The sequence below is a fragment of the Eucyclogobius newberryi genome, unplaced genomic scaffold, assembly GCF_026437365.1.
Source record: "Eucyclogobius newberryi isolate DKJ021-1_F unplaced genomic scaffold, fEucNew1.0.hap1 SCAF_11, whole genome shotgun sequence".
Lineage (NCBI taxonomy): Eukaryota > Metazoa > Chordata > Actinopteri > Gobiiformes > Gobiidae > Eucyclogobius > Eucyclogobius newberryi.
In genome coordinates, this window is record NW_027315735.1 from 16424495 (window position 1) to 16439287 (window position 14793).

Genomic DNA, 14793 nt, shown 5'->3' on the forward strand with positions numbered 1-14793 from the left:
AGAAAAGTTTACACCTCACATCATATTGACCAAACTTAGTAGTCTTTTCATTTGTGTGGCTGTTATTGGTGAGTCCATCTCCCTTTCACCACAGAGACCCCTGCATTCATGCTCTCAGAATGGATGATGAAGGACCCTCTTGGCACTGTCTCCTAACCCCACCTTTCTTTCCCTTTCCTTTGTCTTCAGCTGTGATTGATGAGTTTTCCAAAGGCTAGTCCTTTTTACACCATTTTTATTTTTCCACAAAGCATTAATTGAAAGTGGGCTGTGCAAATCACCAATGGACAATAACTATGCTTTTGACCATGACATTGATTTTAATGAGAAATGATGTATTCAGAACACAACTTTTCATTTAGTTTTGCCTTTAAACAGTATGTGTATGTAGTGGAATTAGATTTATTGGAGAAAGTAGCTACAGTTTTAGTCCATGAATAGTAATTATCAAAGTTGTTTTGGATTAAATGTAAATTAAAGTCAATTAATTGGTTAACCATGAACACCCTTCATATACAGTGTAAAAACTCTTGCAGAGGAGCAGGTCCATATCCTTTTCATTGCTTGGATCTCGGGGAGTAGTAAACAGGAGCAAGGAAATATATTTTTATATGGGACCATCCAGAGAGTTGCCCTACAGGACTATTATTTTGAGCTCTGATAACCTTTAATTGGCTGGTTGTCTGGCACAGTGCACAGTGCATGTTATGAAATGGCACCCCCCGTCTGCTTGGGAAGTAGCGTTTTCCCACTCTGATCTATATTCAGATTTTTTTGCATGTCCTAAATAGCAGTACAGGTGGTTTGCTAGACATCAGTCTTAATCAGTTTCAAACATGAACTGGAAACATCACACATTGACACATGGTCCTTTTTCTTAGGACCATGTGTTTCTTACCATGTGTTTCTTACCATGTGTTGCATGTTTTGTGGCCGCTAAAATTACCCTTTCCAATAGTGGAAACCACCCACAACGGGCAAGTCAGTGCTGAGCACTAGCCAAGCCCCCAACCATGAAACGGCCGCTGTTTTGAGCTAATAGCGGCCCTCATGCGTGTCGCCAATTTAGACTAGTGGCTTCCTACATGAGCAGTAGTGCTCTTCTCCCACGCGGGCGCGTGCAAAGAGCGCTGGCTTGCGTACTACATGGCCGTAGGTGTTGGAAAATAGGATACGTTTTAATTCCATACTGTAGAACATTCTAAGCAAAGCATCCACCCTCTATCCGAAATGTTACATAGTTACATAGTACATAGCACGTATAAGGTTTATTTCCAAGACTTGGTGTTTTCATATGTCTCAAGAGTTTTCCTCAAATAGTATTTTTCCCCATCTACTTAAAATATGAATAGAAGTCTAATCTATTTGCACTTGTGAACTATATGCAAGATTAATAAATAAAGTCCACATTTACCCACATCTTAACTAGAAATATGATGTATCGGTTGCTGGTATATGGCAATATTTGAACGTTTTAGTGTATCATAAATACGCCAAAAATATTGGCAGAGCTTAATGACAATCGAATTCTCTGGATTCTGATGCATCCGTATCGACATATCAGGCCATGAGATAAAATCTGGTTAAAATGATGGTTAAAATAGTTAAAATCTCCCTTTGGTAACCCAAAGGGAGATTTTAACTATTTTAACCATCTTAACCAGCTTAACCCTTACATAACACAATGATTATGAATTTGCGATCAAGTGAAATATAACTTTAAAAAAATGTAACAGAACTAAAACTGCTTAGGGAAATTAGAGTTTAATTTCTCTGCTCTCCACATGTGACAAAATACAACATTTCAAGTAAGACAATCACACTTCCTCATCCATCACTCTGGGGTTTCACTGTGTAATAAGTATGGAGCAGCACAATAAGGCAGCTACCGAAAATGAGAGCTCAACAAGCCTCTTGAGGGCTGGTGTGCGAGTCAGCTTAAGCGTCTGGGAGCTAAGCTAATGTCAGAGTGTCTGGAGGGAAGCCTATGTTCACTTATCGCTGCAGAAGGCGGAACACATCTGGCAAGTGTGCTACTGCTGCTGATTCTTAAATAACGGTTTGAAGGCTAATGCAATGTCTGCGCTGGACAATGAGAAAATTGTCTTATACATGTTTATTAGCTGCGCCGTGTTGTTTTCTCTTCATGTCTCAAGCTACAGTGTCGTTTTCATATTCATTGTAATGCAAAGTAATTATTGCAGTACAAGGATGAGAGCGGTGTTGGGACTGCTGGGCTTACACAGACCATAGAATAAACAGAGAGCAATCACAATGCAATCAACATAAATGTGATTTGTCTTTCTTTCTTTTTTTGCAAATTCATCGGATGCATTTTTACCAAAAATGACATATGTTTAAGATCAAATATTATGTGATATGTGATCTTTATGAAGCAAAACATTATTACAGAATTATTATCTGGATTAGTCAATATTTAATCAATATGTAAAGCATGTCTGCAGTTAATTAATGCAGGGTTCATGATACCATGACAGTAAATGGAAAATGGAACAAATTGTAAACAGGATTATGCTAACTTTGGACAGACAGCTTGGAGCAGTCATGAGCTGAGATGGAGTCCGTCCTCGCAGCACAGTCTGGTTGCAGCGGGGGAGCGACAGAGACTGCATGCTGCTTGACACAGGCCTAAGCGTGGGCTCCATCTGCACAGCGCTCATCTACACTCATTATGCTGATTAATCACTCTACACCTCCCACTTTGAGCCGCATGCCAATCATTATTTATCCACACGGACAAGCGTGCACCGGGGCACAGCTGCACAGCTGCTTGGATGGAATCTATATTTTCTTAAAGTGAAAGTATACATTGTTATTTCCTGGCTTTTGGTGAGTTTTGGATGTGTTTTTGTGACATCCTACTGATACATCCTACTAGTACTGATTTTGTATAATATGGGCACTGATAATTATTTTTCAATGCCATATTACTATAACAGTCTTTCTGTATTTTGGGGCAGATGTGTAGAACGCTTGTCTATGCAGCCTCCGCCCTCCACACAAAAGTTACATAATGCACCTTTAATCATACAGTATGATGATATTACTTCTGTCCAAGATTCAAATGGGGCCATTGTTTATTTTAAGAACACTTGTGCCCCAAGTGTGTTTGACCTGTTGTTAACTGCCGATGACTTTTGTCCAAATCCCGTGTCAGTGTTTCTCAGTGGAGCCTCAGCCTCAGCTGCCTCTCTGTGCTCTTAGTTCTTTTCTCCAGCACAGTGATCACAGGCTCAGGTGAGCTGCACTGGACACTGAACTGAACTGTGAAATCTGAATGAGAACTGAAACTTATGTCAGGACAACTGGCCTCATGTTTTATGTTGCACCTAAAATAATTCAATGGAAATGTGGACAGAAATGCGCTGTGCTAATCCGCAGTGACATATTAGTTAATTGGCTGTTTGTGCGCGTAACAGCATGAATAAGAGGCGGATTGACCCGAAATTAAGACATATTTTTCTCTCGTTCCTTTTAGTTTTTTTCACTGTTACTTTTAGTTTTCTTTCACTGTTATGCAGTCCGAATATCGTGTCCCGTAATCCCAACGACGACAAACGCACGCCACGCACACACACATGAATGAAGGCAGCCTAACAAACGCACGGGGGAGGCAGAACATGCAGCAGATAAACCAATGAGAGCTGCGCATAGACTTGAGCTGTGGCGAATCACAGCGATTCAGCCGTGCGCGGTCAAGCTGTGTGTGACGGCAGTGCAGCAAAAGGGCTGATGGCACCCCCCGCATCCCCCATCAAATCGCCTACTGCTCATAAGACATTAGGCCTACATTCATATAATACCTATAGTTTACATCTGACATGCTTTAGCTAATGTCAGTGTGTCCAGAGGGAGGCCAATAGTTCACGTGTCACATTGCAAAGACACGTTTCTCAGATTCTGCATTTTTTTTGTAGGGCAGGATTATTAAAAAACAAAACTATCATTTAACTTTACATAGTATTTTTTTTTAACCTATTTTTATAGCTTTGACTCCATCACCTAATGGATCAAAATATTTTCAGCTCATTTTCAGCTAATATCCCTGAAAGTCATGGCAGTCAAGCAATGATGTGCTTTTAAACTTGGACTAAAATCAATAGAAACACAACGTATCTTTCAGAAATCTCTCAGGCAAGCAGTCAACACCAATATTGCCAGAATAGAAACGACATGCGCCCACAGTGGATCTTAAAATACAAAACTCCATTTTATCATCTCCCCAGTTTGCGGACATGTCTAATGCAATGATTTGTCAGCACGATGTGGCAGTTGCGCCGGCCTCGAAGTACCCCGCGAATGTTTCACCCTGGCACTGCAGATAGATCTTAGGTCTTGATAGGTCTTGATTGGCTGTTCTTATTCTGTATTAGGAGCCATCAGCGCCTTAGAAATGATTTGCACATCCCTGAATGCTGGCAGACAGACATGGCCTTGTCTATTCATTTGCCTCTCCATATTAATCTAAGCAATTTCCTCCTTGCTTATGCATTGTATCGTGCAAATGCAAATTTTTATTTTGCATGTTTTCATAATCTAGCCATAACTGTACCATTGAGCAGAGCATCCATGTGTTTGTATTGGGTTTCTCTCAATCAAATTATTTTCATTTGCCTATTCATGGTTGTAATAATGGATAAAGGTCACTTTAATCTTTTGGGTTAATCAGATTCAAAGGACCAACATCGCTTCCTCACAACACAACAAACAATGCAAGGAGAAGGATTGTAGACAACAATGGATGCGGGTTGTGTAAAAAACAATTCAGAACGCTTGGCAAGAGGGTAGCAGTTAAAAAGGCGGACAGACCCATTTGTTTCTACCGCTGGCCTGGAGTAAAAAGATTTCCGAGACCTTGTTTGCATGGAACGGAGTCAGTCGTGTGTCTAGAATAGTAGCGGGCACCTTGTTGTATTGTTTGGGTTTGGCAAGTATTCCAAGCTCCCTCCAGTGCTGTATTGGAATTTCAGACATGACAGTGACCTTGGTGTTGCACACTTAAGTTGGCTCCCATTCTTGTAGCCTCTAATTTCTCCGAAGTCCCTGACAACACTTTAGTTTTTGCCACTGGGACAAGCCTTAACCGGAATAATGATGGTATTTGGTCTTCAGCTCTTAACAATTCATGCCAAAAGACAACAAGGAGGTCATATTATTAGTCATTAGCATTGTAAATGTGTAGTTTGTGTTGTAATCAGCTGCTAACACGCACTTTGTCCCTTACTCACAGCGTATTATATTGTGGAATTAAATATCACTACTTTCTACACAGATATGGAAAAGTCAATTGCCAAATATATTAAATCTGACATATTATGTTATATTATATGATTTAACATTTGTTTATTGATTTAACAATTACCGTCATTTCCGGGCTTTATAGCGCTCCTGAATAAAAGCCGCTCCAACGAAATTTACAAAGAAAAACATAATTGTACATATACGGGCCACACCTGTCAATAAACTGCAAGTGCCCAAGTTGTAACATGAGATTTTGACATACTATTCGTAAAATTTGTACAATATATACCAATATATACACCGGTTGTCTTTTGAACCGGGGTTCTCGCAGTGCACCTACAGCACTCAGCATTTTAAAGCTTAAAAGACAGAAAACACATCACAGCTGTCCCTAGTGTCCCCTCTGTTCTTGATTACTCAAGGATTTACCTGTGTCTGTGTCTTCACATCTGGTCTGGCCAAGAAAGTCTCATTTCAATGCGACAGGTTCTAAACTGCAGACCGCCGTATATCGCATGTCCGTGTCTTTGCGTTTTGCCTCCTCTAGATTCACTTCCTCATCAGACTCATTTCTCCGTGAATATGAGTCTGATTGTAATAAAACACAGTGTTTTGAAAACACAGTGTTTTGAAGACCTCTCTCCACTGACTTGTGTGTTAAAGTGTGGCCGAATTAAAGTGTCTGAATTAACCGCACCCCCTGTATGGGCCGCAGGGTTAAAAGAAAGGAGTTGCGGGTTAAAGTCAGAAAAATACAGTACTACAGTTTTGCTCAGTATTGCAGTTTACAGTCAACAAAATGTAATTAAATTATGATCTACATATGTAATAGTTCAATACTAAGTAACTGAAAAAAGCATGATAGTCTCTTTTAAGTTATATGTCCTATCTGTGGAAAGGGAAGCATGCTCACAGTAAATGCATGTTTTTCTGGCAATAAAACTAATTGTTTTCTGCTGTATTGTGTCTTCATGGAGACAAGCAAGTGGCGGATTTCCCATCATAAAAGTTACTGCACCTTTAAATTGCTAGACAAAAGCTGCATTTCTTGCAGCTTCTTCAAAATTTGTCTGGTCTGCTTTTGACTTAAGACTCTAACTATAGTTCTAACAGCTTATATAAGTGGCCATTGCGAGTTCAATTTCTTGTTTCCACATAAACTCATTACAAGACCTGCCAAATGGCGGTAAATCCATGGCAACATTAATTTAGTCTGTATGTGTTGGATACGTTGGAGTTAACAAACACCGCTAGCTGATGACCAACATTCTTTTGTGCATTTTTTGGAAAGCATCAAGCATCAACTGCTTTCCTTGTTAGTTATTCTTGCAGCCTTAATCTTATAAATACAAAGGCTGTTGCTTTTCTTACTGTAAGTTCTGCTATTTCAAATGCATCCAGATATCTCTCTAATTAGTCTCTATGAACCATGTCTTTCTTCTTGCACAATTTATACATAATTTGTTTTACATTCTGCTCGGAAATGGCTGATATGTAATTTAATCTTACCTTTAATCATAGCTACTTCAGTATTTATTAGTTTGTCAACGTAGATAAAAAAAAAAAAAAAAAAAACAGAATGGATTACAGTGTTATTTTTTTAAGTGTATTGTACAAATTGCAGATCTTTTCTCTCTCTGACCCAGAAGGGCCATGTGATCTGGTGCTTTAAATGAGTTAGTCATCTCTAAATGTTTCAGCATGCCCACTTTGGTGTGTGTGGTAAGCTCATGATGTGGCCCCAGGGGCTTGTTTTGTGGAATATCAGAGTGGCTTCTTAATGTTTAATGTCTGCCGATGTATTTTATATTACACCATCTCCTTTTCAAACGGAAAGGCTAATGACTTGCACCACACTGCTGCTATTCATTTGTAATTACTATTGCCCTATGTTGTGTGCTAATACAGCGCAATGATTTCAGCAATGTTTCATAAGTAAATAGAAACAACATCTCTGATGGAGAAATCACTGCATACTTGGTTTAGACCTTCAAAATAAATTGTAGATACAGGCCTGTCATGACGACTATATCCACTCGACTCCAACGAAAGATGGAACAATCTTGTTTTGGTCTCCATATTTATTGTGTAGACTTTTTCTCTGCATTAACAAGAAGACAATTAAATAATTAATGTCTACTAAATTATACAAACTGGCTACTTCAGCTATTTGTGCTCATGTTTTATATTGGTAATTTAAACATATTCTGCTTAAGTATGTGGCATTAGTTTTAATATTACTTTTTTTTTTTTTTTTTTTGCAACTGTATATCACGCTTCAAACTTTATTGTGAAAGGCTTAAGTATTGTAGGTCATTGCTATTTGGTGACTACGGTACACTATACAATTCTGGAACCCTCCTGTCAAAGTTGTTTTAGTGTATTGTAGGATTGTAGGATTGGTGTAAATGTAAGTAGAGAAAACAGCTGGAGAAATGTTTTGCGTAAACCAGCCACTGGTGACTTGATAAGCAGATTCCCAGGTGTTGCCATCAAGTTTAAAACTAAAATGTTTACAGAACTTCTGCAACTAAACTTTGCTGTCAATCACTTATATTTGTCCATGTTATATTGTTGCTTACTTGCAATAGTATTATTAAAATGTATCAGAGTTTATTTACACAACTTGGAATTTGCCTTCGGGGTTTTGTTTATAGCCACTTGGAGCAATGTACATAGTGACATTTGAGTAATTGTAATTGTTGCTCTCAGTGGCCACACAGGATCAACCACAGCCTGACAGGATCTTCTCCGTGTCAGTTAGAGGATCCTTCCCCTCACCTCGCCATGGCAACAACCTTTACGCCAGGTCTCCTAGGACCTTCCCTGAGGAGCCTAGCTTGTTATTATTGTTTATCTCTCTTGTCAATCACCACAGGGTTCATACATATGCATGCAGCCATCATTACACAGGCTATAGCCCATTGGCTGCAGGGTGTTTCCTTCCTGTGCCCGGGTACACCTTTGTTCTGCACTGTAACAACAGGTGATTGCAGCCTGCTGGCACACTTTTGGGCATCATTTGCATGGTGTAAAAGTGCACATATGGGGCTCGACGATAAGTACTGGCCCGTTGGATTAGAGTTTAAGCGAGAGAAATGGGGCTCCCCTTTGGGCTTAATTGGGGTTTATTTTGGCAGCACATAACTCTCAACTGCATCAAATGCTAATTCAACAATGGAATGTAAAATGCATTATGCTGATTTAGTGAGGCTGGGAGACGGGAAAAGGGGAAGTTTTGAAGTAAAAGCAAAAAGGGTAGAGAGACTGGGGGTGACTTGGCATGGTGCAATATCAAATAGACTTCAGAAATGGATGGCAAGGACCCAAGGCAGAACATGCAGTATTCAGTGATGATCTTTGTGCCACTGCTCTCTTGCCACTGGGCCCAGTCCAGGTACCCGGTCCTCAGGTTGAATATTTATTAAAAACGACCACTCTCCAGGCTCTACACAGACTCAGAATAACAGTTACATTTTGATTAGGTGCAGTCTACGGTGTTGCCTCCCCTCAAGCACGCTTCTGTTGTTTAAGCTAACGTGGGGAAAAAAAATATGTAAAAAAAACATCTCTGTTTTCACTCTCCAATTGGCTGTCTTTGTTTTGTGTGACAGATGGCACATCACTCAGCGAGACACTCTTAGACAGCATTCTCCACAAACACATTCATTTCTATTTCTGCTATTACGCTTGTTTTTTATGTGGTTGGCCGGCTCATTATACCACTGCACTGTATTCAAAAGGCAACAGAGAGATTTGTAAAGGACTAAAACTTACTACTAGGAGATGGTTTAGTTGGTTCATTGCTAAAGATCATCCCCTTTCAAATTTTTTTATATACAGGGAAAGTACTGTATGTTGCCATCTGTTTACACAAGTGGTGGCAACATACATTATACATGATTATGAAGTTAAGATTAATGCCTACTTATGGTCTTATGGTCCTTAACCCTAACCCTAACCTTTTCTGTTTGTTGTGATATGATTTCCCTTTTAATATTTTTCTTCAAAATCTATTAAATAATATGAACGTGACTTTGCGGTAAAAAAACTTTCAAATTCAACGTATCAAATAACAACTCAAAGCAATACTAAATGATTGGCTTTACATGGACAGGCTGCATAATGCTCATAACAAGTATGCTACATATTGATTTGTTATCATGTTGTTTGGCGGAAAGCATGTTAAGTAAAACAGTCAGTTTAGAGACAGTCCTTTGCCCTCTCTATTTATTGAACTATGTCACTACATTTTAATTATACATTTTGCTTTTGCCCATCTCAGATTAAAATCTACAGAAACGGCTGTGCAATTCACAATTTTTTTGTTGAGATCAAGATTCAGTCATGTCTAATTGTCAATTATATTGATGGGTGATTTTAATCAAGAGCTCCCCAGCCAATCCTGTGTCAGACGGATGTGGTTTGGATCAGAGTTGAGGAAGACATTTTTCAGTTTATTTGTGTTTACTGGGAATGATTAAATTCTGTCTGGTTTATGGTCATTAAATCAATTCTGAAAGTAAAATTTCATCTATACAAGGGGAAGCAGAAACTAATCTACTACATATCAGTGAGAGTGTTTGGGATGAGCTGGAGAAGGCTTTGTGCAGTGGTCACTCTCTCCATTATCAATACAAGATCAATTGGTGAAAAATATTGCAACAGTGAATGGAAATAATATATTTTAATATTGCAGAAGGTTATTGAGTGTGTGCCCCTTTTTTCCTGTGGTGACTTTATTTGGAGGCAATGTACTTTAAAGTTGGATGAAGACAGTGGACAATGATCTGTATTTGTCACTAGATTAAAATCAGGTACCTATGCTTGGAGATGAAACACAAATTCCTCATATTTTCAGCCCCCATATATACAGTCATTTGTGCATTGATCTTTGTAGAAACTTGTAACTTCTTAAATGAATTCCAGCCTTTTTCCTCAAGTATCCCTCAGCCTCCACATTAGATAAATGAGTTCAGGTGTGGTATTTTTCTTATTTATCCCCTGTATCCGGCGTGTTTCCTGCTCTCAGACAGATTTAATGTCACACTGAGTCTGTCAGGTTGGCCAGCCCCAAACTTCAGATTAATCCCTCCCTCCTCTGCCTCCCTCCTCTGCCTTTCACTCACTCCACGGCCCTGTTTCTTATTTTGCTTAATGCGATTTTAGAAATCTGTCACACTCGGTTTGTTGCTTGTCAGTCTGTCACTAGCAGCGCTCTCGTCAACATTTGAGGTGTTTGTGTGCGTCGGCAATGTAGATTGTGTAATACTACAATGGCTCCAGCGTCTGATGCTATTTGTTTAACTTGTCTACACCAAAGATAATATTTTGTTTCTGTCTTTTCTTTTGTTGTTGTTGTACGACGTTCACAGTGTTTCTGATCGTTTGAACTCCGACTTTCTTTAGCTGTTACATGAACTCTACATATTATATTACCCATATACATTTGTTGATACATACATTTAGACTTCTGTTTGAAAGTTACATGAGGATTAAACAACAAATAGCCGTGCATTACACTGATTTAATGCACATCATGGAGTCGAGCACACCCACCAGGGATGTAGCCATCAATTATTTTAGTAATCGAGTAATATATTATTTTTTTTACTTTCTGTAAATATTTTCTTATTTTTTATTTCACATAATGTCTCCAAAACTGCCTTATTTTACTTCTAGATACACGCATCAGCCCAAATGTCCATGATGAGTGCATCTGCCACACTTCAGTCCCTACTATTTCTGAATGGAATGTTGTAGACTTGAAAAGGGATCCATGTCTGTCTTCTATAGAAATGTGACAGCTAGAAAAGCAAAAACAAAACAAAACCGTTTGCATACATGTTTCTGTTAGAATCTTTATAAATCTTTAATTAACTTGTCACCAGACTGTATTGTAAAAAGGCAGGTATGAATCCGAACAACAGTAACAGTCACTATATATTAATTTGCATTTTATTTCACATCAGTTGAAATAAGAAACAGTTGTTTGTAAAACTTTGTTAATTGATGCTAGTGTTGGTTTCCCTTGTGTTGTTTTGAGCTCAGTTATTCCCGTGGATAACAGCTGGGATTCACATATATTTGTTTTTGGGTTATTAACTATTTTATTTATTTATATTGTTAAACATGAGATGCCACACTAAAGGTACCTGTTGACCATGTTGAAATATATGAAATATATATGATGCATTAATACATTAATGCATCATATTTGTCCTTTGATTAAATTGACTTTATTCTCTCACAAATAATAACATTGGATATACATTAAGCTTATATCTAATTCAATTAACATATCATTAAACGTAAATAAATGCAAGACACAAACTATCCATGCTAATAGTCTTCTACTAGTTAAACTTGTGCATTGTTGATTTGTAGCTTTCCCTGATTAGGCACCACCATCACTCATAATTAAAAAAATATAAATTAATGTTTCCATTAAATGTGCATTTTTTAAATGCAACTGATATGTTTTCTTTGCTGGAATGATGTTGAGTGGTCAGCGGCAGCTGGCACGGTGAAACCGGAGTTTTTGGGGCTGGCCTGGTTGAAAAGATATTACTCCATATCCTTTCCTCCAGGGTGGGTAAGGGCGCAGTCAGGGCGCAGGGTAGTTTCACAGTGAGGCCTTGTAACAGACATAATTTGTCGAGTTCCTGATCCAGCTGAGGAACATAGGCAAACCGCAGTGAGCTTGGAATATATGGGTGAAAAAGGCAGAGTGATGCACACCTAAAAATCAAGGATGAATGTTTTAATGTAACGATAAAAATGTGAGACAAAGGCTAATTCAAAAAGAGCTACCTTCTCACAAATAGTTTTCATGATGTTTCTGAGTGTATTAATACCCATTGGAACTCGAGTTTAATGTGGCCTTGGCTTGTGTGTGCATTTTAAGTGTAGGTAAAACGCATCAGTGTGTTTTCAGGGTTCAAACATAAATCCTCGTACACTCTTGTATTTTCGTTGGAATTTACATGGTTTTTCGACTGAGCCCCAGGCCACTGTCATTCCGAGAAGAACAAATGAGGATCTGGACAACTCCTTGTTCCCTTCTTGGTTTCTTCTGGTAAAGCACATTTGGACGCGACACCAGACATGTCCCACCAGCCCCACAGGTGAAATACAAGAGAGGTAGATATACTGTAAGTTGTATGCATGACTTGCTTATTCTGGGATGGTGGTTCTTGTCATTTCCTTCCTTCCTGTAACGCTTTATGACAGACTTGAACACTGGGCTGCACAATACAAAATCTATGGCAAATTTGATGTTGAAATCTGTGACGTGGCAAATAAAGTATGCCCTCACAGCCATTATGCTGGTAACACTGTATTCTTTCCCCACGAAAGATTGCACTGACGCGTAAAACTCCCTTAAAATCATCTTTAGTTCACCCGCTGAGTAACGCAAAGTGTCTCTTCCCTTCTTTGTAACAACTGTAAAATTGTAACTTCCTTTTCCCACCTGAGTCCTCTTAAGCTCTTCTGATGTTAATTCCTTGAATCGCTGCTTTTCTTGTTCCACTTTGTCTTTGCTCTCCTCCACTTCCCACTCATCAAAATGTTGTTATGTCTAAAATTGACATCAAAATGATCAATACTTTTCGTTTCGTCTATCCGTTCAGCTCAGATGTTTTACGTTGCCATGGTGACATATTCAGTGTATTAATATATATTAGTGATTTAACTCACCGGACTACGTGTGCAGCTCTACACCAATAATGAACACCAGTACACATTAGAAAGACAAAATAAATAACCCCCCTTAGAATTAGCGTGTCAAAACAACAAAACCTTAAATTATTTTCACTTCAGTGTTTGTGGCGCTGTCTTCACCCACCAACGATTTTGAAAAGTCACTTATTATTGTCTGTCTTAGGCTTTGTTTGAGAAGACGAAGAAGAAAGAGTGGCCTTTTGCAATTGTCTGTAGTAATGTCTTTTCAGGGACCATCAAGCCTGGCTCAGTGGAGTAAAGCCGGTTGAATCTTTTCGTCTGTCTATTACTTTGCATTGATTCAAAGCGAAGTTTTGACTGATTCTCCATGAGCCAGGTAGGAAGCCCGCTGAGGTGTCACTGCAGGGAGATGGCGCTTCCATGTTGCTCCCCTTCACAAAAGTATGTGCAGAGTACCGCCTGTTTTTCCGTCACCACAATCCGCCAGAAAAATCAATTAAGAAGAGAAAATCACATCTGTCAAGCACATGCCTGTTGCGGCGCTGCTGTCTTTGGCGGTAGACCTCCCATAAGCCTTGTCGACAGAACACGGTTTATTCATATCAGCTTTTCTTATTCAAGCCGCTTTAATAATGACTTTAGTTCCCAGAGAAAGACATTATCGATCGACATACCTCCGAGTCCGACTGTATTTGCAGCTCTCTTGGATTTCTTTATCATTTTGACATTGCTGTTGGGAATATGCTGCTCGGCTCTCAAAGTAAGTATATTTCCCAGGTAGGAGTTGAGAGATGATAGATGTTACCACGGCAGCTTTGACACAATCCAGACAGAATAATAGATAGTTTCAAAATGTGTTGAAAGGGATATGTAGAACATTGTTACTTCAGAAGCAGCATGTGTTCGGCGATGCTGATAGCTCCAGTTAGTGCTTACTACAACAATAGGGTTTCCGACTTAGATTTAGTTTGAATATTCGTTCTTGCGCAACTCTTATTCATCTCTTACACTTATTCATCTATCATATGCAACAATTCACCTCCATCTAGCCTTAATTTCTTTGTGTGATGTACAGAATGCTATTAAACAATGGATAGCTTTTAGCATTTATTCACTTACTCTTTGTTTTCCATTTTCAACATTAACAGTGCTAAATAATACAATTACAGTCAGACAGAATTAGTCACTTAAGTGACTAATTTGGTAACTAATGTCCATAAGGCGGTGTTTTTTCAGTACAAAAACACACACAAATTCAGCAAAATGTATATCTATATAAATAAACACCACGTTGAAGGCAATCTGTTTACCCACAAAACTTATGGATATGCAGTTATCTGCAGCTTCTCTGGTGTCACACTGTGGTCTTTTCTTTCACCTGTGGCTCCTGTGAGAGCAATGCAGTGCGACAAAGCGACAAATGGCCGCTTTTTAAAAATCCAATGACCTCAGCGGTGAAAGAAGGTTGTCTCCAGGTCTGCCGCTTCCACACCACACTCGCCCCGCTCTGGAGTGTGACAGGAGCCACTCAGAGACCGGTTGAGTTGAGCTTCCATGTTCTCACTGGCACAAGCGCTCTCTTAGTTCGAAAACTCTTTTACACCGACCTAACTTGTGGCAATATGAAAACAGCCTCTCTTAGCCATGAACATATGCTTATAGTCAGTCAATACCATACATCAAATATTATTCCTAAAGCCACTTTGCCATCAGCCCTTATCCCCCAGTACCTCTCACTGCCCCCTTTGAACTCCTCAAATGGTACCTATGTTTACGAAACATCACAGCCCGCACTGCCCCGCCCTTCACTGCTCCTATGGAAACGTCCTTTAAGATACATGATAA

The 14793-nt window shown here is 39.1% G+C and overlaps 1 protein-coding gene across 1 annotated transcript in view; it reads left to right on the top strand.

Annotated features, from left to right (window-relative positions):
- diaph2 (diaphanous-related formin 2) overlaps window positions 1-14793 on the top strand; it is a 387159-nt gene that overhangs the window by 189877 nt on the left and 182489 nt on the right. The window lies entirely within an intron of this gene.